The following is a 26813-nucleotide window of genomic DNA, read 5'->3' on the forward strand; positions in this document are numbered from 1 at the left end:
AACTTCAAATGATTTTATCTAATTTCTAATAACTTAAGCACTTCATATGTGTTATTACATAAACAAACTCTGAATTAGCAACAAGGTCACAGTAGTGTTTTGTACAGAAATCAAGCATATTTCATCTGAATTGGGATTTCATTCTTATCAATTATTATATATGATATTGTTAGATAAAATTAATTCCAGTACTTTGCAATACGATATTAATAACAGCTAAATTAATATACCTAAAAAAATCATATTTAAATGGCCAGACACCTTCATCATCTGGCACTTTGTAATCAGTGGAAATAACATACCTATTGTTCTTTCATTTCATAGTAATCATCATAGAGCAAAATTTTATTTGGGGAAGGAGTTGTTCATTCATTGTTTTTGTCTGTGTTTTGCCAGTTCCTGATTGCTATTTGGTTTTTATGCCTTGTAATGGACACCTCTTGATGAAACTGCCTTAGAAGCGCTCCTGTTTGATGTTCCTCCTATCCAATCTTTGTGTAGTCGTGGTTGTTCCCCTGGACAGAATCAAATGAACAAAATATAAACACCTAATCTAACCTGGATCTTCTCTATCTCGTAAGAATGTGTAACTGGAACTAACAGACATTAATTTTAGACTTTAGGTTTATAATATGTAAGTTTATAACCCAGTGAAAAACAATATTAATCATTTGAACTAAGAAGCACAGCATATTGATTTTCTGATAATTAAAAGTAAAATACATGAGGATAAAAGGAAGCCAGACAAAGATTTGAGATAAAAAGCTTTGGGGGTTTCCAAATCCTTTATGAAGTCAACCTTTATTTCCGCACTTGGGGTCTGTGAAGCCTCCCAGTAGCTTTATAATAATTTATTTTCTTTTTATTCACAGTTGGTCAAGTTGATTTCTGTTAAAATTAATTAACTATTTGGACGCAAGTAATACTTCACTTTGAATAAGCATATTATCTATTCCAAGTGAATAAGCTACATATTCTGTAAACAGAAATAGTAAGTTTCAAATCATCACTTTGATGTAAATAACGAATTCACTCTTTCTGGAAATCAGTTTATGCCTAGAAGGAAGTTAGGTCCAGGTAAGATCAAACCCAGTAATTTTTTTATAATAAAGATAACCTATAGTAACTTATTCAATTTTCGGTGGACTCCATCAACACAGTGCTGTTGGTGGAATCACCAATCTCCCCTGCTGACCATAGGCTGATCATATTATCACGTAGAAAAGTATACCATTTAACTCAAGCAATGTTATGAACAGAACAGTTCTTGGCTGATTATTCCATACACAGAGAGATCTTATCTTCCAGATATTAAAGGTCCTCTACCTAAATATGTTCCTCCAAATGAAACTTCAGCTCAAGTGAAAATTAACAACGATTTGTTAATAACATTGCCCAAAATGCAAGCTATCTTGCACTGTTCAGTGCCAGTCCTGCTTTTAACTATAAGTTTCATAAGAAGAATATAACTCATCAGCTTGAGGAATTTCTCCCTCCCGGTAATTTAAAGGCTCCCCTACAGCTGGGGATGGAGGAAAGTAGGAAAGATTAGCCATCATGAGATGAAAATTAGACTTTTTCTTCTCACAGTGCTAACATCAGTGGCTTTCCTTGCCAGCAAAAGCCTTTTCAAACTTATGATTGATTTTTATATTTTAAGCAAAATGATCATAGTAAGATGTCTATTTTAATTGCAAGGTTAGATTTTGTCTTCAAAGAAAATCAAATTCCATTTAACAACAAATAAGCTGGTCACTGGCTAGTTGCTTTCAGAATGACCAGATGTCTGTCAGTGTAATCAATCCATGCTACCTTACTTCATGCTTCAACTAAAGTACAAAGTTTTCTACTTTGCCCAATCCAAAACAGGGTTTACTAAGGATTTTCCTATTACCAGCCAAAATCATCCTGATCCACTTCACCTCCCACTGCTTTCTTTTTTTCTGTTTACCCATCTTAGACTTTCCACTTCCTGCTCCCAAAATATTATGAGTATTACAACAAATACTGTCTCTTTGAGTGATTTTCTGTAGTCCCTGGTCTTCTTTAAGGAAAGTCAATACATAAAACTCATAAAAATAGTTTAAAATAAAATGTTCTCAGATGTAATAAGCAAAGACTTTCATTGACTATAGAACTATGAAGCTAAAAACCTTTGCTTTGTGTTTATAAACTAAATTTTGGTTGGCACAGTGGCAGTATTTCTTGAATTCTGTGCACACTTCTCATCATTAAGCAGTGTGACCAAATGGCTTTTTTCTAGCATGTTTCCTGAATAAGGTGTCAATCAAATTGAAGGAAAATGTTTAATCTATGACGTGGTGTATGGGCAGTTCAAGCTGACCTAATTTATCATCTTCTTAAGCTGGAGCTTTTAAATGTAGCCTAAAGACACAGTCCTAAGTTGTATAGCCCATATGGTGAAAGTATGGTTCTACTGCTATTAACGTGTCTTTGTTCATATCTTGTTGCAAAAGTAGCAGAACATAGAACATGTAAAACATAAAAGCACTGTTCTTGAGGGAATTCAGTTAGTCATCAGTTGTGTAAATGTGCAATTTGTTTTTACCATATAAATCTTGAAATGAGACACACCCCAAAGGGTGCCTCAAACCATCTGAAAGATAATGTACAGGTAAAAAATTCTACTGTGTGATTTTTCTTTTGAAATATCAGTTTAAAAATCTATATCAAGATGCATGCTTTAATCAGAATTTTAGATATCTACATGACATTTAGAAAACATTTATGTAAATCTTATAATAATTACTGCCTGGAAGTCAATTGAAAACGGACATTTATTTTCTGTGACATAGGGAAATTAAAGGAAATGTGGTGATCTCTAAATCTATTTCCTTCACACAAATAGAACATCCCTCACAGTGTGCCAGCAAAGTTGATACATTTATTAAAGTGTTTCATGAAAAATAATATTCCATTGTCCTAGCCCATCATGTAGAGCAGTGCTTCTCAAATTTTAACTTGCGTCAGAATCATCAGCAGGGTGATTCATAGCTTGCTAAGAAACCCCAGAGTTTCTTATTCAGTAGATCTTGGGTAAAAGCAAAAAATGAGAATTTTTAACAGGTTCTGAAGTAATGTTGGTGCTGCTGTGCTGATGCTGGGACCACACTTTGAGGATTAAAATTATAGGTAATAAATGAAACATCTAAGCTTAACTGGTCCATGTGCTACGACATTTATCCATATAAAGTGGTCAAATACTAGGGAAAAACATAACAGGAAAAAATGCTTTTCCATAAACTATCTTCCTAGAAATCCATTCTAGAAATCTCGCTGAGTCTGTAAAAGCAATACAGAAATTTCTAGTTAATGGTTTATAATACGGAGAATTGAGCTAAAACAGAATCATTTTGCAAAAAATATTTGTTTTCTGACAAGTTTTTCCTTCCTCCTTCCTGGCAGAGTAACTAAATATCCTTAAACTTTCTCTTTAATCTGTAAAGAATCCTCTAATTCCTAACACATTATGTAACTCCAGGGGAAAAAAATTAGTGAGAAAGTGAGTTAAGTGCTTAGAAGGAAAATTCAATCATATGCAGTTCTCAGCTATAGTAGAGATAAAATATTTATATTTCCTATATACTCATTAATTTTTTCAAAGAATGGAGATTTTTATGTATGCATTGACAATTTGTATTTTTATTCTTCACCCCATTGCCTTAAGGTCAAGTGAATATGTCTTTACTTTCATATGGTTTTTATCTTCTCCTGCAGATCCTGAAGGAGCTTTTAAGCATGCAGCCACTCTAAGCTCCCTGCCATCCAACTGGGAAGATACGAGCCAGACAGTCAACGACCCTAAAGAAAGGAGTCTTGCTCAGCCTGGTGCGCATCAGTTGGAGTGATAGTGTGTCCTATAAACAATGAGGGGAATTACTCCTGAGGGGAAAATAAGAAAGAGACCTAACTAGATGTTTATACCAAAAATTAGTTATTTTATGGTAAGTGTTCTAAAGTCTCAGCTAGTAGGCTTGAAGCCTTCACTAAATTGAGTGCTGATGTTTCTGATTTTGTGGTCATTTCAACTGAAGTTGGTCTTGCATTTGTCTTTGCATTATCACTGAAGCAAAACTTTTCTTAGCAAATTAGTGGTACAGCTAAAATTATAGGAGAAAATTTTAAACAACTTAAAAGAATACATTTGCTGAAACCCTCTCTACAGTATCACACGTGTTCATTTATAATCAACTCACAAATAATTCTTAGCCATTTATACAGACATGTCTTCTAAGGACTCCAACTAAGCATTCTTAAAATTAGAGTAACTATGTTAGATTTTGGGGATGACATGAATTTTTAAAGAGTATATAATTCTGGTTGTTTTCTCCCAAGTTAGGCTAAGTTTCTCCCAAGGTAGGCTAAATTACCTAAGTTTTACTGTAAAAGCTACACAACAGAATCACATATAAATTCTTTCGTTTTCCACTACCTCAATCTATTCTTATTGATACTTTCTTTGCTAGCATGTCTTCAAGATGAATGTTTTCATTACCTTAAATAATATTAGTTCGTACTATCAGGGTTTCTTTCCTTGCAATACTATGAATGCTTCTTGGCTTTTTAATAAATATAATGGAATTCAATGTGCATTTCTTTTTCATGAAATTTTTCAATATTTTTGTTGTAATTTTAATATTTTATAACCAATACCATAGTTATATATTATTTTAATTTAAAGGAAAATTTGAAATTCTGTATTCTTTTTTTTTTTTTTTAGAATTCACAGTTGCATTTTATTTTATTTTTTATTTTTTATTTTTTTATTATACTTTAAGTTCTAGGGTACATGTGCATAACGTGCAGGTTTGTTACATATGTATACTTGTGCCATGTTGGTGTGCTGCACCCATCAACCCGTCAGCACCCATCAATTCATCATTTATATCAGGTATAACTCCCCAGTGCAATCCCTCCCCGCTCCCCCTTCCCCATGATAGGCCCCAGTGTGTGATGTTCCCCTTCCCGAGTCCAAGTGATCTCATTGTTCAGTTCCCACCTATGAGTGAGAACATGCGGTGTTTGGTTGAAATTCTGTATTCTTAAAAAAATATTTGACTTAAATACCCAAATTATCATGACAAGAAAGCAGAACTGAAAATTACAAAGGATGCTAGCAATACTTATTTAGTGTTAAGACTAGAGCTACAGTGCTGTCATTATGAGAATGACTGATCTGAAACAGCGAGCACTTTGAAAACCATATTGTAAACTAGTTTAATCCTCCGTGTAGCACAGGTCACTTCAAAATTAGCACGTGATCTGCCCCATAAGTGCTGGCCTTACAGACAGAAAACCCAGCGGTATGTTTGTTTCATCCACTCTGCACCGTGAGTACAATGAGAACACGTTCATCAATGTGCAAGTATTTTTAAATATTGGGTACACATGAAACTACAGACAAATTGCACGTACTGTTCACAGGTTTAGATCTTCACTCTGTTTGTGTCTGTTTTTAATCTTAACTATCCCCTGTGTCACAGCAGACTACATGTCCAAAATGAGTAAACTATTTTCTCTTGTAAATGTATAAACATAAAACCTATGTGATGCTTAATAAATACTTCATCAACAATTTCCAGACATACTTTAAGAATTATGAGAACTATCTCAGACTATTAAGAAGAAAAGTTCAAATGTCGATAAATCCTTCTTTCACACCAGGAATAGGAGGATTTTTAATTATATACTCTTTTTGGGGAAAATTAGAGCTGGACATTTATTAGGAGACAATAAATGTAGTCTCTATAGAACTAAATTCTATAATTATTCAAATAAATAAATATCCATGAGTATTATGTTCTTCCTTTTAACTTATAGAAAATAAACCTTAAAAATATTCATAATTTTGAGGTTCATATTATTATGTTACTCCAGAAGACTCACTACATTAACCTAAATATTGATTCACAAGTTTGTAAGTTATGTTATTAAATAAAATAACTGAAAATTATCTTTAAAAAAATGAAAATAATGATATAAAAATGAAATATTTTTAATACTGCCTACAGAGGCCATATGAAGAACACTATCTACTGATGAGACTAGAAAAATATCAAATACTGTTTTTTCAACCTTGATGAGGAATAAACAGGATATTGGAGTGCCCAAACAGCAAAACTGATCTAATGTTAATCTTTTCTGTTGAAAAAAATTTAGTTCATTTCCCCTTTTTCCTGCTTTTATTAACCTTTACTTATTTACTGAATATTAAATTTGTGAAGACAGTTGCTATATTAATTCATCTTTTTATTCCCAGTCTCTAAAACAATACCATTTACACAGATATTCAACCGATGTTTGTCAAACTGTAATCTTCATAAAGATCAGGTTAAACAAAAAATTAGTAGAAAGTACATAAACAGAGAAGATGCATTTCAGTATAGTCTCAATCAGGTACTAAGATGGCATTGTTAAAATCTATGAGCAAAATCCAAAATTAACACTGTCGTTGGGCTTTTTAAGCTCACAATGACCTTGTCAAACTGCACATTATTGGGAATCATCTTTTTTCACCATACAGTTCTCTCATTTCTTGTGATGGTTTTTCATTCCATATTTAGTTGAAAACAGTATGTCACTACTAAAATCAAAAGGTAAAGCGTTGGCCTTTACATGGTTAGAGATTTAAATAATATTCTTCTATAAGTATCTATTATACAAGATTTACTTCATGCCATTTTCAATCATCTGTACAGACAGGCAGTATGTATATGAAATAAATTCCTCTATTCAAGCTAACAAAAATATCTCATCTACATTTTGTTTATCCATGGAAAGAAACTGAGCATGTCCTCTGCAGTTTTACTACAGGTCATCTGAAGGGCAGCCCCTGGATTCCTCTGATCCATGCAGACTTCCCAAGGGCCAAAGAACAAGGCCCGTTTGATCCAGCACCTGCTGTGATCCCATCACTTGGATACTTTTGCTGCAAATTTTTACCAGACTGAATAGAGTAATGCGTAAAGGGGGAAAAAAGCTCAAAGAGCAATAAGAAAATCAGCAGGAAATCAACAAAAAATATTATTAAGAACGCTGATCAATCATCTCAGCATTATTTTGCCCAATATGGTTGCACTTGGAATAGGCCAGCAATTGGCTCCAGGACTGATAAGTGTTCTTTACGTGTTTTATAGCTTAAAAGATCTCTGCTCACTTCTTACATATGATCCAGGTACATAGCAAGAAGTAAACAAATTTACTAATCTTTCACTTCTAAACAGAGAATGTTGTAAGCAACTGAAATTTGCACTTAGTAGAATAGTGTCAGAGATTGAAAAGCGATTATAAGAACACTTTTTCTATCACTATCACAGTAAGCAATACAGTATTCCACAGGAGAGACAAAAGAAGATCTATATTTCTAAATGTAGTTAAGAAATGGCTTTGGAGTTGGGGTCTATGAGCAAACCTCATAGGAGAGATCAATCAAAAGTGAATCAAAGTCTAAGTAGGTTGTTCTAATGCCCTTAGACTGATAGAAATCTGTACAAAATTATATTCTACCAACTTTTATAAATAACACCCAAATTTAAATTTAAATAAAGATGATAAAGAGCAAAATCTCTGAGTAATTTTTAGTTTATCTGTCTTAAGATGCAAGCTGCCTGACTCAGATACGACAAAACCAATATGCACATACTGGAAAACTAGAAGCACCATCTGAAATAGAAAGTAGAAAATCCCACAAGTAACTTCAAGTACATTGACTACTCTTCTAGTCTTCACAACTACGTTCATCAAATTGAGTTTGCCAGTATGTATTTTTTGAACCTTCAGGAAATACCTCAGCAAAGGCAACATCTCTGTGTCTGAGAACTCATAGTCTATGAAAGACTTAAGGCATGTACACAAAGAGCAGTACAAGGAAGAATACTTGTGAGCACAATACTGCTGAAAAGGGCAGCTTATAGAAGAGACAGCATTTGAGCTGGACTTTGAAGGGTGAGGAGGATTTCAAGAGGCAGGAATAGACATTTGCTTATTTTATAAAGAACAGTTATACTTAAACCTCATCTTCTTTGCATTCTTCAGCACTGAGTACAATGCCTTCACAAAACAGGCATTCAACATATATATATTTCTTACTGATGCTATTTTCTTTTATTTTCTTTCTCTTTCTCCTTTTTTTTTGAGACTGAGTCTCGCTCTATAGCCCAGGCTGCAGTGCAGTGGAACGATTTCAGCCCACTGCAATCTCTGCCTCCCTGGCTCAAGTGATTCTCGTTCTTCAGCCTCCTGAGTAGCTGGGATTACAGGCACCCGCCACCATGCCTGTCTAATTTTTGTATTTTTAGGAGAAGCAGAGTTTCACCATGTTGGCTAGGCTGGTCTTGAACTCCTGACCTCAGGTGATCCACCTCCCCAACCTTGGCTTCCCAAAGTGCTGGAATTACAGACTTGATCCACCGCGCCTACATGATTTTTTTTTCATGTTGAAGAATTAAATTAATTTAATAATGTCTTGATCTGGCATTCTTGACTATGCACGACCTCATTCCAACCTTTATTTTAATCATGTTACACAATACTTCCTGAAAAGGATAGGATAAAACCTTTACTACTGTTTCCATAATTTCAGGGGACATATCCATGACATACACCAGTCAGAATTATCTTTATCACATCTTTGCTAATTAAACTTATATGCATCCTGAAGATCCAGTTTAATTTCACCTCCTCCTGAAAGCCCAGACAGTAACTATCACTTCCTCATTTATACTCCTTACACATTTTTGTCTTCATTTTTTATATTAGGTCTTTTGAAAATGAGGAACTAGATCTTCAATATATGGTTTCTTCCAAGGTGCCTCAATCTTACACATAGTAGTCACATAAATATTCTGATGTAATTTGTTCTAAAGTCCATATTATTATTTTTTAACACTTAAGTTCCAAAGAAGACATCATCTATGTTTAAGAAAATAAAATAAAAATCCGGAAAAAATAATTCACAATATTTTTATTAGCCAAAACAAATATCTCAGAAATATTTTGGGAGAAGGTTCAACTTTTATTTTAGAATCAGGTGGTGCATGTGATGGTTATTACAAAGAGGCATATTGTGTGGTACTGAGGTTTGGAGTAGGAATGCATTCATCACTCAGGTAGTGAGCATAGTCCTTAACAGGAAATTCTTCAACCCTTCCCCACTCCCTACCGCCCCTCTCTTAAATTTTTCAGTGTCTGTTGTTCCTGATTTTATGTACATGTGTAGATGAACATAAATGTGTAAAATGTTTAGTTTCCAGTTATAAGAATATATCACAAATATTAAAGCTTAAATATTCTCTGTCACTCTCAAAATTCATCCATGTGGAACAGAAATCTCTTATTGAAAATTGTATGATAAAATATCAATATCTTGCTTGGCTCTTACATAAAACTACATCTTCAAATAAAAAATAAAATATAGTCCCTGTGATTCTTTACTTTGGGGGAAAATAAAAATTATCCCTGGGCACAAAAATAAAATCCAATATTTACAGTAGAAGAAGCATTACTCTATAACCAGCTGTCACTCAACCCAGTCAAAGAGACTGACCACCACTTGGTCAAATACCATTTTTATCACCAACGTCTAGTTAAACAGTTTTGCTTGCCATAGAATTCAGATAATAATTCTATGCTATATTTAAGGTCCAAAGGCTTTGTGCATGAAAAAGAACAAAATCATAAACCTAATTCACAAAAATGTTCTGTACCTAATTCACAAAAATGTTCTGTATATGTAAATTAAACTAATAAAAACTAATAATCAACACTAAAATATATAAATCACATCAATAATTGAGCACATCAACTTCTTTTAAAGGCTTCAAGCTATTTTAAAATAGAAAAAAATAGACAAATTATCACAATTATTCTAAAACTTATTGTTACACTTGCGTTTAAACTACCATTAAAATATTGGCATTATACATCTAACTTATTTTTTGGCGCCTTTATAGTTATATTTAGGCTGCACAATAATAAAAAAAAACACCCAAAAGGAAAAGATAACATTACAGCTTATATAGCTTATTGGTTGGGACATGGAGATGGAGTGAGGCTTTCCAGAAGATTCAGCCCTACGCCAATATTCTCCGATTCAGCTCTACGCCAATATTTTCCAAGCCAGACCTTTTTTTTTTGTTTTTTTTGTATAAGTCTAGGTTCATTTGCTAGGCCAATAGCATGTTTCCAATTCTCTTTCAAAGAATTTTCAGGTTCTTAATATCTTGATGACTTTTCCAAAATGATGTGTTCTTTGGTATTGACTCAGTATCACTTTATTAGTAGCATGTTTACTTAATTTATAAGTGTCGAAATTAGTAAAAATTTAGTTGTAAGCTTCTCTTCAAAAAGCTCTGGTTAAAATACACACACACACACACACACACAGCAAAAACAAACAAACAAACAAAAATTCTGGTTACTTTGAATGGAGAAGAATTATAGAACAAAATCTGGGTTCTAGATGAAATTAACTTTGTTCCAAACAATTTCTATAGAGAGGGTAGATAATTACTTTGGGGACGGAACTGAAAAAATTATGTATTTTAAAGGCTATGAGCTCACAATGATAGGTATGAGTTAATGTTAGCATCACTAAACTAATTTTTCTTAAATAAAATATTTTCATTTTCCTTTTCTACCATATACTTAAAATTGTAACCAATCACTTAAACTATAATAGTATCCTCTTTTCTTTTACAATTCTATGTGATGCATGGACCATAATTCTTTAGTCATTTTATTAACATTACTAACTTTTTTGAGAAAGCATGCCTAATTATATGACCAAATGAACTATATTTGATATAATTATGGCACTGATTTGTACTTTCTTTGAAGCCTCTGCTATGATGAATTTTTTGGACATTACTTTTCTTAATTAGCTTCCTGCTGACACAATACAAGGCTGCTTGCTCCCTAATCTATCTTCTCCATTGTCCTATCTTTCCCTCTTATCTACATCTTCAGTTGGCCACTACTTCACTTCCTCTCAAGAAAAGAGCTACACAAATATTTTTATATTTTTTCTGAATTATGTAACATTAATTCTATATTACTTGTAAGATACAAATCATCCACATATAGAAAATGTTACATTTTTTTTCTAGGTTTAGTTCAGTAGTTTAGGGCACAATGTTAAGGTTGCATTGCCACTTAGCCACAACTAGTAACTTCTTGGTGTATGGAAAAAGTGCCCAGTGCAATCTTATGGCCTCAACATTAATAATACCCTAAATTGTTAATACTCATAATCTCCAAGTGCACTGAAAATATACATTTGCCTAAAGGAGTGAAGATATATCTCCAATCTTTTCAAGATTGGAAAAATATTCTTTTCAATTTGAAAAATAGCATACACTTTGCTATCAAATACATGCTTGTATACCAGATAATCACGTGTGTAATGAACTTTCCTGTTAGATGAAAGTGAAATTTTATTGACCCTGACAATACAGCAATTTATAAGATAAAAATTACAAGCCAATCCAATGTTCAATGATAATTTTATTAAAAAGTTGTATTTCAAAAAATCATCAAACAGAATTCACAAATTCTTCCAAATACATGTTTTAAACATCATGGTCACCTTTATCCAACTGTTGCTTTTGGTTGGTTAACTCAGGAAATAATCAGATGAATTTATTGGCTTAACCATTTACCTTTTGCTGCAGGATAATGAAGGAGTCAGAGACACTAAGGGATTGAGGAGGAATTATTTAATTATTTAGGTGCACCGACCCTGTCAGATTAACATCCAAAGGACTGAGCCCCAAACAAAGAATCGAGCTACCTTTTAAGCATTTCGTGGGGTGGGGGGAGATCTGTGCAGGAGGAAGCATATTAAAGAAGTGAGAAACAAAGACAGTTATTCAATTAAGACATCCATTACATTATTTCTTACTTTTCAAGGAACAACATGTTTTACGACTTGAGTTTATCTGTCTAGTGACCTTGCAGCTGCACAGCTAGAGAAACAGAGTCTTCACAATACCTGGGAAAAGGAGAGATAAGGCTCACTAGCCATAGAGAGAAAAACAGGCAGTTAATTTTAAAGGACTCCAGCCCTTTCTCTCCTCAAGGGGAACTGGGTTTTCTTACATACAACTGAGTTTTTGCTTACACAGTTTTTAATTTCTTTTAATTCCTGTTCCACTTTTACATAAATTTATTTTCTATTGTGCTAATTATCAATTTATTGCCTCTCAGTTCTAAATCCATCCTTCATTGCCCCTCTTGTAATACTGACACTAGATCTCATAAACATTTCTCCTTTGCCAACTGGGATGATACTAAGCTTTAACAACAGAGAGCACAGGATGGCTGCTGCAGTAGGAAGGGGTTTATATTTCTGGTTCTGGTGTTTTCCTTCCTTTTTGCTCTTGCAACTCTAAGCTACGTAGGAGAGTCCCAAAGGACACCATTCTTAGCCAGTTTCAGTGACATCCCCCCATACAGCTTCCCAGCAGCTCCAGAAACACGCACCACAGCAGCCTTTCTGCTGAATTCCATTGGCACCATCACAAGTGGTTTCAGACCTCCATCCTTGGTTTGGTGCATTACAGTGAACTTGGTTATTCAGTAAGCCACAGCTACACTCCCTTCAGCAAGGTCCGACTCTCAGTTGTAGGGGTAAAGGTCCCTTCCAAATTTATTCCTCTCTTCAATATTCTGCCTCAGTCTGGTGTGTAGTGACTGTCCCTGTATCTGTTCTTCTTCCATGCTTTAGAGTTTTCTTTATCCTTAATATTCAATTACTGTTTCATCAATACTCAGTTATTCACTAATAATCTTCATATTAACCTTTCTCTGATCAAATTCTATGTGGTTTCCGTCTCCTGGCTAAACACTGACTGACGCACTACTTGTAAGAGTATTTCAAGGAGTTCGGTTTTATAGATCTCACTAAACCTACAAATCTCAGGTCTTATTTACCTAACTAAAAATTACTTATTATTTACAATGGCCATCTCACAGATCGACAAGGACTAGCTGGGAAATATTTTACAGTAGCAAATAGCAAAATAATCACAAGTTAATTTTTTCCCTTCATTCATGCCCCTTAGTAAAGCCCTCCATATTGACCCTCAGCTAGTATGGTAACTTACTTTGGTCAATTAAATGTTAACAAATATATGATGTGAGAAAAGGCTTAAAAAACACTTGTGCAATGAGGCTTGCCTTCTCATGTAGTGCCCAAAACCCGGAGACTACAATGTAAATAAGCCCAAGCCAATATGCCAAAGAATGAGAGGTCATGTGGAGGAGAACTGAGATAACCCAGCCAATAGCCATCCTAAATCTTCCAGCCACCAGTAAAGCTACTTCAGGTGCATAACTGAGGTCAGCTAATATGTGTGTGTGTGTGTGTGTGTGTGTGTGTGTCTGTGTGTGTCTCTGTGTGTGTGTCTGTGTGTGTGTCTGTGTATCTGTGTATGTGTGTGTATCAAGGTGGTACAGACCAGGAAAGCCTCCCAGCTGACCTATAGATTTATAAGTAAGGTAAAATGGGTGTTGTATTAAGCCATATATTGGGATTGGTTTGTTACATAGCAAAAGCCAACTAATACAAACCTTGTATGGATTACTTGATTACTTTATTTCACAGAAGGAGAAAGGGGTAGGCAAAAGTTGAAGTTTTTCGTCTGAAGCAAGGAATTCCAGGCTGGAATGCAGTGGCGCTATCTCGGCTCACTGCAAGCTCTGCCTCCCGGGTTCACGCCATTCTCCTGCCTCAGCCTCCCGAGTAGCTGGGACTACAGGTGCCCACCACCACGTCTGGCTAATTTTTTGTATTTTTAGTAGAGACGGGGTTTCACCGTGTTAGCCAGGATGGTCTCGATCTCCTAATCTTATGATCCACCCACCTCAGCCTCCCAAAGTGCTGGAATTACAGGTGTGAGCCACCGTGCCTGCCCGAAATTCAGGAACTAAAGTCCGTGAATGATGAAAACCTTGTCTGATGAAAGTCATCTCTGAAAATATAAATTTGGGCATCCTAATTTAGACTAGACAAATCTTTGTGTGAATCATTTAAACAGAAGCATGCATCAAATATATGAGATATTTCATTGTCTGTTTTAATTATTTGACCTATTCGAGTCAGTGAAACAGTTAATAGTAAAAAGTTTGTGTATTATTAATAACACTTAAAATGTTTTCTAAATTGTAAGTGAATTTCTGCAGCCTGAACAACACAGTGAGATTTTGTTTCTACAAAACACTAAAATTAAAAAATTAGTCAGGCATAGTGGTATGTGCCTTTGGTCCTAGATACTTGAGAGGCTGAGGTGGAAGGATTGCTTGAGCCCAGTAGTTCAACGTTACAGGGCACTAGGATTGAACTACTGCACTCCAACCTGGGTAACATAGCAAAACCCTGACTCTAAAAAATATATTTTAATTAAATAAACAAATAAAATACAGAAATCAATAATTTTAAAAAATTGTAAGTGAATTTCATAGAAACCTCAAGCAGTACAGTGGCTTTTATAGAATAGATAATATGTAAGACTAATTATTATATGATGACATTTTACCAAATATTATAATTACATTTCGGAAGTCTTCGTGGATGTGTATAGATTTCTTCAGCCAATTTAGGGTTCTATTCTAATGTTAAATTAAATTATGAATTATTTCCTCCTGGATGTACCACAGTATTATAAACACAACACAACTAAAACTGAATACTTCCTTGCAAACCTGCTTCCTCTTAATGTATTATCACATCAGTGAGTTTACCATTGAACTATTACATGTGCTTTAAACACAGGAAACTTGTAAATGTCTTTTGCTTCTTTTTCTTCACATTCAACCTTTGTCACTCAGAATCTTTCTTTTTTGTCCTTCAACTTGTATTTTAAGTTCCAGGGTACATGTGCAGGATGTGCGGATTTGTTACATAGATAGACCTGTGCCATGGTGGTTTGCTGCACAGATCAACTCATCACCTAGGCATTAAGCCCAGCATACATTAGCTATTCATCCTGATGCTCTCCCTCCCCTACATCCCGTGATAGGCCTCCATGTGTGTTTTTCCCTCCCTCCACCACTGTGTCCATCTGTTCTCATCATTCAGATCTCACTCATAAATGAGATCATGCAGTGTTTGGTTTTTCGTTTCTGCATTAGTTTGCTGAGGATAATGGCTTCCAGCTCCATCCATGCCCCTGCAAAGGACATAATCTCATTCCTTTTTATGGCTGCATAGTATTCCATTATGTATAGGTACCACGTTTTCTCTATCCAGACTATCATTGATGAGCATTTGGGTTGATTCCATGTCCTTGCTATTGTGAATAGTGTTGCAATAAACATATATGTGCATGTATCTTTATAATAGAACCATTTATATTTCTTAGTGTATATACCCAATAATGGGATTGCTGGGTCAGATGATATATCTGCTTCTAGATCTTTGAGGAATCACCACACTGTCCTCCACAATGGTTGAACTAATCTACTTATTCCCACTAACACTGTAAAAGTGTTTCTTTTCCTTTGCAAGTTTACCAGCATCTGTTGTTTCCTGACTTTTTAATAATCGCCATTCTGATTGGCAGGAGATGGTATCTCACTGTGGTTTTGATTTCCATTTCTCTGATCATCAGTGATGCTGAGCTTTTTTTCATATGTTTGTTGGCCATATGAATGTCTTCTTTTGAGAAGTGTCTCTTTATGTCTTTTGCCAACGTTTTAATGGAATTTTTTTTTCTTGTAAATTTGTTTAAGTTCCTTGTAGAGTCTGGTTTTTAGACCTTTGTCAGAGAGATAGATTGCAAAATTTTTTTCCCATCTTGTAGTTGTCTGTTCACTCTGATAATAGTTTCTTTTGTTGTTCAGAAGCTCGTTAGTTAAGTTGGATCCCATTTGTCAATTTTTGGTTTTGTTGCAATCGCTTTTGGCATTTTTGTCATAAAATTTTTGTCCGTGCCTATGTCCTGAATGATATTGCCTAGATTTTCTTCTGGGTTTTTATAGTTTTGGGTTTTACATTTAAGCCCTTTATTCATCTCAAGTTAATTTTTGTACAAGGTTTAAGGAATTTTTCTGAATATGACTAGCCAGTTCTCCCAGCACCATTTATTAAAAAGGGAATCCTTTCCCTATGACTTGTTTTTGTTAGGTTTGTCAAAGATCAGATTGTTGTAGGTGTGCAGTCTTATTTCTGAGTTCTCTGTTCTGTTCCATTGGTCTGTGCATCTGTTTTTGTACCAGTCATGCTGTTTCAGTTACTGCAGTGTTGTAGTATAGTTTGAAGTCAGGTAGCATGATGCCTCCAACTTTGCTCTTTTTGTTTAGGATTGTCTTGCCTATCCAGGTTCTTTTTAAGGTTCCATGTGAATTTTAAACTAGTTCTTTTATAATTCTGTGAAGAATGTCAAAGGAAGTTTAATGAGAATAGCATTAAATCTCTAAATTACTTTGGGCAGTATGACCATTTTCATGATATCGATTCTTCCTATCTCTGAGAATGGAATGTTGTTCCATTTCCTTGTGTCCTTTCTGATTTCCTTGAGTGTTGGTTTGTACTTCTCCTTGAAGAGGTCCTTCACTTCCCTTGTTAGCTGTATTTGTAGATATTTTATTATCTTTGTAGCAATTGTGAATAGGAGTTCATTCATGATCTGGCTCTCTGCTTGCCTGTTGTTGGTGTATAGAAATGCTACTGATTTTTGCACATTTATTTTGTATCCATAGAATTTGCTGAAGTTGCTTATCAGCTTAAGAAGCTTTTGGGCTGAGACAATGGAGTTTTCTAGATAAAGGATCATGTCATCTGCAAACAAAGATAATTTGACTTCCTCTCTTCTTATTTAAATACACTTTCTTTCTTTCTCTTGCCTAATTGTCCTGGCCAGAACTTCCAATACTATATTGAATAGGAGTGATGAGAGAGGGGATCCTTGTCTTGTGCTGGTTTTTAAAGGGAATGCTTCCAGTTTCTGCCCTTTCAGTATGATATTGGCTGTAGGTTTGTCATATATGGCTCTTATTATTTTTAGTTATGTTTCTTCAATACATAGTTTACTAACAGGTTTTAACATAAAGGGATGTTTAATTTTATCAGAGGCTTTTCTATATCTATTGGGATAATCATGTGGTTTTTTTCTTTAGTTCTGTTTATGTGATAAATTACAATTATTGATTCACATATGTTTAAACAACTTTGCATCCTGAGGATGAAGCCTGCTTGATTGTGGTGGATAAGCGTTTTCATATGTGGCTGGATTCAGTTTGCCAGTGTTTTATTGAGGATTTGTATATCAATGTTCATCAGGGCTCTTGGCCTGATTTTTTTTTTTTTTTATTATATCTCCGCAGGTTTTGGTAACAGGATGATACTGGCCTCATAAAATGAGTTAGCAAGGAGTCCTTTGTTAGGAATAGTTTGAAGAAATGGTACCATCTCCTCTTTGTACCTCTGGTAGAATTCAGCTGTAAATCTGTATGGTCCTGGGCTTTTTTTGTTTGGTAGGCTATTTATTACTCTCTCAATTTTAGAACTTGTTATTGATCTATTCAAGTATTCAATTTCTTTCTGGTTCATCCTTGGGAGGGTGTGTGCATCCATGAATTTATTCATTTCTTCTAGGTTTTCTACTTTATTTGTGTAGAGGTCCTTATATTATTCTCTGATGGTTGTTTGTATTTCTGTGGTGTCAGTGGTGATATCCCCTTTATAGTTTTTATTGTGTCTGTTTGATTCTTCTCTCTTTTCTTCTTTATTAGTCTAGCTTGTGGCCTTATCTATTTTTTTTTTTTCAAAAATTCAGTTGCTGGATTCACTGATTTTTTTAATGGTTTTTCATGTCTCCATCTCCTCCAGTTCCACCCTCATCTTGATTATTGTCTTCTGCTAGCTTTGGAGCTTGTTTGCTCTTGTTGTTAGGTTGTTGATTTGAGGTCTTTCTAGCTTTTTGATGTGGGTATTTAGTGCTATACATTTTCCTCATAACACTACTTTAGCTGCGTCCCAGAGATTCTGGCATGTTGTCTTTTTGCTCTCATTAATTTCAAAGAACTTCTTGCTATCTGCCTTAATTTCATTATTTACCAAAGAATCATTCAGGAGCAAGTTGTTCAATTTCCATGTAGTTGTGTCATTTTGAGTGAGTTTCTTAATTTTGAGTTCTAATTTGCTTGTGCTGTGGTCTGAGAGGCTGCTTGTTATGATTTGTTTGTTATGACTTCAGTTCTTTTTCATTTGCTAAGGAGTGTTTTACTATAAATTATGTGACCAATTTTAGAGTAAGTGGTGATGAAAAGAATGTATATTCTGTTGTTTTTGGTGTTACATATAATCTTTATAACTATGTTTTGAGGATGGCTTTTTCCTTTCATTTCCACTTTCAATACGTTAATCATTCAGAAAGTGTCCCTTTTTCTTTCTCCCTTTGATTATTCATCTTAACTGGTTACTGACTGATTTCTCCTTATGACTTACCCCTTCCAATGCATTCTCCATATTCTCCACAGGATAGAGCCCTTTCCCATACTTCACTCACCTATCATCCTAACTCCCATACTGCTTCTCATTTTTTAAGCCACACCCTAATGTTAGTTCTTTTGTACTCAGAAAAAGGATTGAGCGTGTTTTCCGTCATCTGTGATGCTCTGGGTTCATGATCTTCTGTCAGTATTTCTATTTATTTTCTCTCCGTTATCTTTCTATTTCTCTGCCTTAACCTTTAGTAATTTTCAGTTTACTGTTTGTTTCAACATAAAATATGCATTTGCAAAAGTACCTTACCAATACCTATATGAATATAACCATGCAGGGAAATATTTGAAGTTTCTTTTAAAAACCCGTATAGCATATACTTGATATAGTTATGTTCTGATGACTACAATCTCAACAAAAGAATTTTCTAAGATCTCTGGGGCAATATCTTTCCCATCATATATCCATAGAGTCTTTACTTTCATATAAAGAAGAAACCCTTAAAATAGGGATATAATACAATAATCCATTACAGATTTCATGCTGTTGAGATTCTGTGAAAATTCAGGATAATTTTTTAGTAATTAAGCATATAGATTTTGAAATTTAAAAGTTTCGAGGATACAGTGGGCTTTCTACATGCAAACTGTGTCAGATTTCTTAAGTTGTATACTTTTAATTACATACTTATATGTAAGATGGAGCAAATATCTAATCTCTAGGTTACTTATAAGAATTTCAATGAAACAATGTATATTTAATGCTTATCACAATTTCTAGCACCTAACAAGTATTCATGAAAATGAAGTAAAATGAAGCTGAAGCAGTAAAATGAAGTAAAATGAAGCTGAAGCAGTAATTTAGTATTAGTATCTTTTTTTGTTTCTCCACTGCCAATTATCTCCTTTATATTTATTTTTTAAAAATAGCATAACACTGAGAAAATAATGAAAACCTTAAAGATTGCTAAGGAGGATGATGTATTCTTTGGGCATACAACAATGTAAATTTTAAAATACTACTTTTAGAACCCTTTTGTGCAACCATCACTAATCACCTTGAAAGCATGCTAGGAAGAAGAGAAACATAAATTCAGATTAGTAGTCTAATAGGATTCTTCCCTAGAAGTGGAGATATAGAAAGTAGAATTTTTAAAAGTAATGCCTTTTGGAAAGGGGAGGAGCTGGAAATGGGAACTGTCTATATTATTTTTCAACCCCTAAATAGGCAAAATTCCAAAAGGACAAAGTTCCTGGAGTGAACAGGTTACTAGTACAGAAGCAGATGGAAAGGAAGTGGAAAGCTGCTCCTGAAGAGAGGTTATTACACACATCTGTGTGATGATCACTCATTTAAACAAAAAAAAAAAATCACTACAGAGTTTCTAAGTTCCATGTTTATCTTTTTTGTCTTCTCTTAGTTCATTTATGTTTCTAAAAGAGTTAGTAAAATAGATTGCTTGAAAAGAATCATCTTTAGTGATTGATGTAGCCCCCTCTGGTATTCTGAATATTAGATTTATAGGCACTCAGGTCTCTTTTTCATTACCCTTCCAAGGTCTCTCAATTTCAATTCCAGTTGTTCACATCCTGTTTCAAGAGACACCCTGTGGAGCTGATCACATGTAGGAGAGTCTGTTTAAAAGTCTTTTACTTATTAGGAAAATTCTCTTTCAGAATCCTGGCATCAGAGAAGACCCCAGGGTCCCATGACCACAATAAATGTGCTGATCTTCCTCAGCACTCAAACTGGCCTTCCTCATTCCTTTCACTAATTCACCATTCCTTTCATTTTATAAATTAGAAGAAAATTTCAAACCTTGATGCCACAAAGTAATGGTGGGTCAAATCTCTTGGTAATGCAATTTCATATTAATTTGGGGATTTCATTTTTATCATTATGGTAAATCTATTTTTATGTGTTTGATCTTGCTATTCATAAGTAGTGGCTTTTTTGTGTGTGTTGTCTTCTTGCAAATAGTGTTGTATCATTTTTGCGTACCCAATAGAATGTGTGATTAGAGCAAATTCAACAATTGACAGCCTACAGGTCAGATCCAGCTTATGATTATAACCTGTTTGACCCTCAGAATATTTTTAAATCCTTTGAGTTTGCTTTCAACATTTAAAACTTAGAATTTTATGGTGAATCTGAATGCCCCATTCTTGTGAAATAATGAAAGGCCTCCCAATATTACATTAACCTTTCTGCTTGAAAACAGTTGGCTAAAATCCTTTCAGACTGGGCTACGTTTTAGAATGCAACACAGCCTCCACCACTCTCTAATTCTCCCATCCCACTTCATTCATTTACATTCTCTCCCTCACCCCTTTCAGCACTCGTGTTTGCAACCTCCTGGCATAAACACACACACAAATATTATATCTGATGTCTAACGCGTATACATATTTTTCTCAGATTTTTCATCTTATATTTTTTCTCTCAGCAAATAGTTCCTGCCAATTCAAAATCTATTCATTTCTACATGAAGATTATTGCCAAATTTTTAGTTTTGTTAGCATGCTTTCAAATGTAGCAGAACTCCAATGTTAGGTCAACCTAGAATTAATTCAGACATGTTGCAGAGTGCCCACCTTAATAGATGGTCGTGGAAGTGATATGGTAGGATTCTTTTGCATGGAACTCTTAGAAGAAATATCCCAGGGGCTTGGGATAAGAGTCATTCTAGAGGAAACCTAGGCCCAAAAACAAAATTGGAGTTCGAGTGAAGAAGTGATCCTAAGATAGCATCACTAAATTAAAGTGATTTTGACCCAGCCTCCATTCACTTTTGCCTAGGTCCAAAGGAAAGTGAGGATTCTAAGCAGAAACTGCAAGACCTAGTTCTTAAAAAAATCTGTGTAAGACAATGCTGGCATATATAACACTGCTCTGTTTGCTCTCTGCCAGAGTGCAACCCCAGGAAATTATTACCTTATGTTGTTTTACTAAAATATTCTTCATTGTTAAAATAATTATTTTTATGAAAAATATGAAAACAAGTGAAGAGATGAAATCAAGTGAATATTTGCATAATCTTGAGAGTCGAGTTGGACACCAAACAATGAGAAAGTAGAATGATCAATCTGACTCTATAGACTTTATGAACGGTAAACTATTTCAAACTTAAATGAAAACCTATGTGCAATATAGATGATGAGATGAAAGTATCTTTAATATAGAAGGTGGTCTTATACATTCTTTTAATCAATAAGAAGATTAATAGAAAAGTGAACAAGACCTTACATTATTCATAAAATAGTCAAACATCTGAAAATATCTTAATATGTTTAATGTCATTCATTACTTTAAAACATATTTAAGCTAAATATGAGACATTCTTTTTGACTATCATATTAGGAAATATGAAGAAATTATAATATCCTTATAAAACACTGTATGTGAAAATTGCCACAACCTTCCTGAAGGACAATTTGACACTAAGTATTAAAAAATGTTATTATTCAGGCTGGGCGCGGTGGCTCATGCCTGTAATCCCAGCACTTTGGGAGGCCGAGGCAGGCGGATCACGAGGTCAGGAGATCGAGACCATCCTGGCTAACACGGTGAAACGCCGTCTCTACTAAAAATACAAAAAATTAGAGACTCCGTCTCAAAAAAAAAAAAATGTTATTTTCACATTCTTTAATCTGCAACACTTCTAAAAATGTATGCTGGATGATAAAATAGAAATTTGGGTAAAGATATATATACAGAAATGTTTATTGGAAGTTTAGTATTTTTAATAATAGAAAACTAAAATAAGAAGAAACTCCTTGTGAAAAAAAGAATCAAATAAATAATTTGATATCCATATAGTGGGATATTATTCCAGCTCTTCCAGCTCTTTAAAAAATTGTACAAGGAAATTTATTAACAGAGAGGAAAGTAAAGAACATATTATTAGTGTAAAATGTGTGGTAAACATACACAGACATAAAAAAAAAAAAGAAAGAAAGAATCTTCATGAAGAATATCACCAAAATGCTAACAGTGGTCATGTGAATTTGGGACATTTAATTTTTTTACTTTAGTTCTTTCAAAGTCAGCTACACTTTGTAAGAGATACAAAATTTGTAATTAGGGTGAAAAGCAAATTTTATTTCAAATGTTTATGAGATAAGGTAATGGTTGAGGAAGTGTATAGCCTAGTTTTAGGCTTACACCAAAAGTATTAATTAAAAATTGCACAGTACAGCCATTATAGCAAGCAGTATGAAGGTTCCACCAAAAACTAAAAATAGAACACTATAAAATCCAGCAATCCATCTGCTGGGTGTATACCCAAAGGAAATGATGAACTCCTATGTTTATTGCAACATTATTCAATTGTTCACAACAGCCAAGATATGGAAACAACAAAAGTGTCCATTAATGGATGAATGGATAAAGAAATTGTGGCATATGGATTAATATATATGAATATATTCAACCTTAAAAAGAAAAGGATACTGCCATTTGCGGCAACATGTATGACCTTGAATGACATTATACTAAGTGAAATAATCCAGATATTAAAAATATACTGCACGATCTCACTTATATGTGGAATCTGAGAAAAGTTCAATACATAGAAAGAGAGAGTAGAACGATGGTTGCCAGGTGTGGGGCAAGAAGGAGGTTTACAAAGTGGGGAGATGTAGGTCAAAGGGTACAAATGTGTAATTATCTATAAGTAATATGTCTGGAGATCTAATGAACAGTATAAGGACTATAGTTAATATTGTGTTGTATACTGGAAATTTGTTGACAGTAGATTTTAGGTACTTTTACAACACACACACACAAAGTAACTATGTGAGATGATGGATATGTTAAATTGCTTAACTGAAGTAATCATTTAATTATTAACTATGCTTGTAGTTAAACATCATGCATGACATGATGTTTTGATATACATATACATTTTTATATATAAAATAAAAATAAATAAATGTAAAAACAAAATTTAAAATTTTTTTTAAAAAAAAGACATTTAGGAGTGGGTCTGGGCAGGGAGTTCTGGAAGCACTGGTAGTCCACAGCAGTAGTGGCAGGTTTTGAGTCATCTGGCAGAAGGAGGGATCCAGTACGGATATAAATCCCTGGTAGACACAAAAATTTCTAGTGGAAAAGGTGGGCACACCCGCTATAGACAGGTGGACTATCTTGAAAAATGACACCAGAGGAGGAGCAGCAGAAATAGCAGGGATGCCAGGCAGATGTCTTTTGATAGTGCATCAGATTTTTTTTAACTTTTATTTTAAGTTCAGGGTTAGGTGTGCAGTTTTGTTACATACATAAATGTGTGCCATGGGACTTTGTTGTAAAGATTATTTCATCACCCAGGTATTAAGCCTAGTACCCGATAGTTATTTTTCCTGATCCTCTCCCTTCTCCCACCCTCCACCCTCTGATAGGCCCCAGGGTGTGTTGTTCCCCTCTAGGTGTCCATGTGTTCTCATCATTTAACTCCCACTTATAAGTGAGAACATGCAGTGTTTGGTTTTCTCTTCCTCCCTTAGTTTGCTAAGGATAATGGCCTCAGGCTTTATCCATGTCCCTGCAAAGGACATAATCTCATTCTTTTATAGGGCTACATAGTATTCCATGGTGTATATGTACTGCATTTTCTTTATCCAGTCTATTGTTTATAGGTATTTGGGCCGATTCCATGTCTTTGCTATTGTGAATGAACATGTACATCCATGCATGTTTATAATAGAACAATTTATATTCCTTTGGGTGTACACCCAGTAATGGGATTGCTGGGTTGAATGATATTTCTGTCTTTAGGTCTTTGAGGAACCACCATACTGTCTTCCTCCATGTTTGAACTAATTTACACTCCCACCAACGGAATATAAGTGTTTATTTTTCTGCACAACCTCACCAGCATCTATTATTTTTTGTCTTTTTAATAATAACCATTTTGACTGGTGTGAGACTTGTGGCTTTGATTTAGTGCACCCTATTTGATCATGAAAAATTTGGATTCATGCTATGCTGACTTCTAGACATAATTGGGATATACTTTGCAGGGACTAGAATCTTACATTAATAAGTAAACACAGGAAACTTCAAATTATAGGTGATTTTTGTAGAAGTGGTCCCATATTTTGTAGCAGGCTGGAATGGCCTAATGAAATATGAATAGGTCCATTTCTCATGGTTCTAACAATAATAACTATATTCATATATATTGCTCTTTTATCTGTATTTTGCTGACCCATGAAATACATTTTGCTAAAATTTACTTCTGCTTCTGGATGAAATACAGAATTTAACTTTTATTTGATAACCTGGACAAACATTTCTGAAAAACTAAGACCGTTTTAGAAGAGCAAATGATAAGTTAGCAGAATCAAAGCCATTTTTCTGTTTCAAACTATAATATTATATTATTGTATAAGTGTAGCCAAATGACTATAATTTTTTATCCTCTAAAACAGGGCAAAATAGACCTGTCTAAAGTTTTGAGAGCTTCTTGTAAATGCAGCTTTATAAAAGGTAAGATTTTGAGGGTACAATTAAATAGCATTCAAATGCAAAAGACTAGTAATTCAGCATTCCTCATGAACATTGTGGATTTAATTCAGGTAACACATGATTACTTCAACATATAAAAACAGCTTTTTGAGTCTCAACCTGTATCTATGCAAACAAAATCCAAGTGATCATGTGTGTATTACAGTGCCATTTCTAATCCCCTGCCAATTTGTTGTTGTATCTCTAATTAGCTGATTTTAAAAAGTGTCAATTGCATGATTTGCTTTTAAGTATTTCAACAGAGGAAAGAAAAGGAAAGAGAAACTATATAATGCAAATGTGGCAAATCATGATCATTGCTAAACTGGATTGTGAGCATATGGGAGTTCATTGTACTATTCAGTCTATTTTTGTGTATGTTTCAAACTTCTCGTAGTGAAAATAATTTATTAAGTCTTTTAATTGCTGATTAAGATATCATATTTTTAACAACTTAATGTATATTAATTCAAATGTTAACATGTGCTTATTTTATATCATAGAGGAAACTTTAAATTCATCTCCTTCTCAGTGGGCAGAGGCCTCACTATGTTTCATCTCTAACTCAATTTTTTTAAATGCAATGAAGGATATTGTTCATTCATATCCCCATCAATTTTAATAAACAAGCATATGACCAAAAAAAAAAAACTCCTGTGACCTCTAACACATCCTGTTTCAAATGGGCCAGATCTGTGCCTCCATAGTGTTAGGAATAAAGTCCCTAACCTCAGTAACAATACAGTTATTGCTCACAAGCACTCTGAGATGCATTTAAGAAGTTCGCCTAGCATATGTTCTGGGTTTTCACAATCTGAAAAACATGTTCTAAAGCCCATTCATTTGCACAAAAGGCTCAAAGATTAGATCACTATGATATTTCATAAATTATTATGTTCTCTAGTTGTCATAGACAGCTGTTGCGCAGTCACTGGTTACCCTAAATGGAATCCAAATACCTCTTCCCTTATGGTACTCTGAGACTACGGTCCCACTACCCTTTGAGGTTTCAGCATTATTACTTCTGGTTTGCTCAGGGCAGTTGCAGTTTATGCCTTATTATTCCAGTACAATTATTAACATACCTCATTTCATTCAATCCAAATCATTTCCTATATTCAGTGTAATTAACCAAACATTTATTCCTTTCCATGTGTACCCTGAGATGTACATATGTACTCTTTTTTCCTCTTTGTACCTTTAAACATTGTTTAAGTAGTAAGTACCCCATGCCTAAAATTACCATTTTTAGAAAATATAATACAGCATTTCCAGTTAAGTTCGAAGCAATAGATAATTTTTTAGTATAAATATGGCCCATGTAATATTTGGGACATACCTATATCAAAATTATTCACTGTATCTCTGAAATTCAAATTTAACTGAACATCTTACATTTCATTTGGCAATTCTATCGACACCTTAATCTATATTTCAAGACCTAACTCGAATGCTTCGCCCAGTCTAAGACCTCGACTGAAACCTTCTCACCTCCTTCCGATGCTACCTCCCAAAGTATTTTAATTGTACTTCTCTCATGGTACCAAGTGTTTATAAACCACTCATGTACATATCTCCTGCATTTCTCTTCATGTGAGTTGAGGACAATAGTTGAGCTTTACTTATTTTCCCCCATCGCATTACAAATCACATGTTGACCAATACTAGGAATCAATAGTTTGAATGTCTAAAAATAAGTATGTTAGTCATCTTAGTTGGATTTGACAAATTAATAACTTAAAATTCCTCAGAATTGTTTTTCAAACCCTCTGATGTCTTAACAGTTTCTCACAAGAGCAACTGAATAACATCTGCTTCTGCATTCCAAAATTCAAATTATTAC

This window comes from Colobus angolensis, unplaced genomic scaffold (genome assembly GCF_000951035.1).
Source record: "Colobus angolensis palliatus isolate OR3802 unplaced genomic scaffold, Cang.pa_1.0 Scaffold48, whole genome shotgun sequence".
NCBI classification, from domain to species: Eukaryota; Metazoa; Chordata; class Mammalia; order Primates; family Cercopithecidae; genus Colobus; species Colobus angolensis.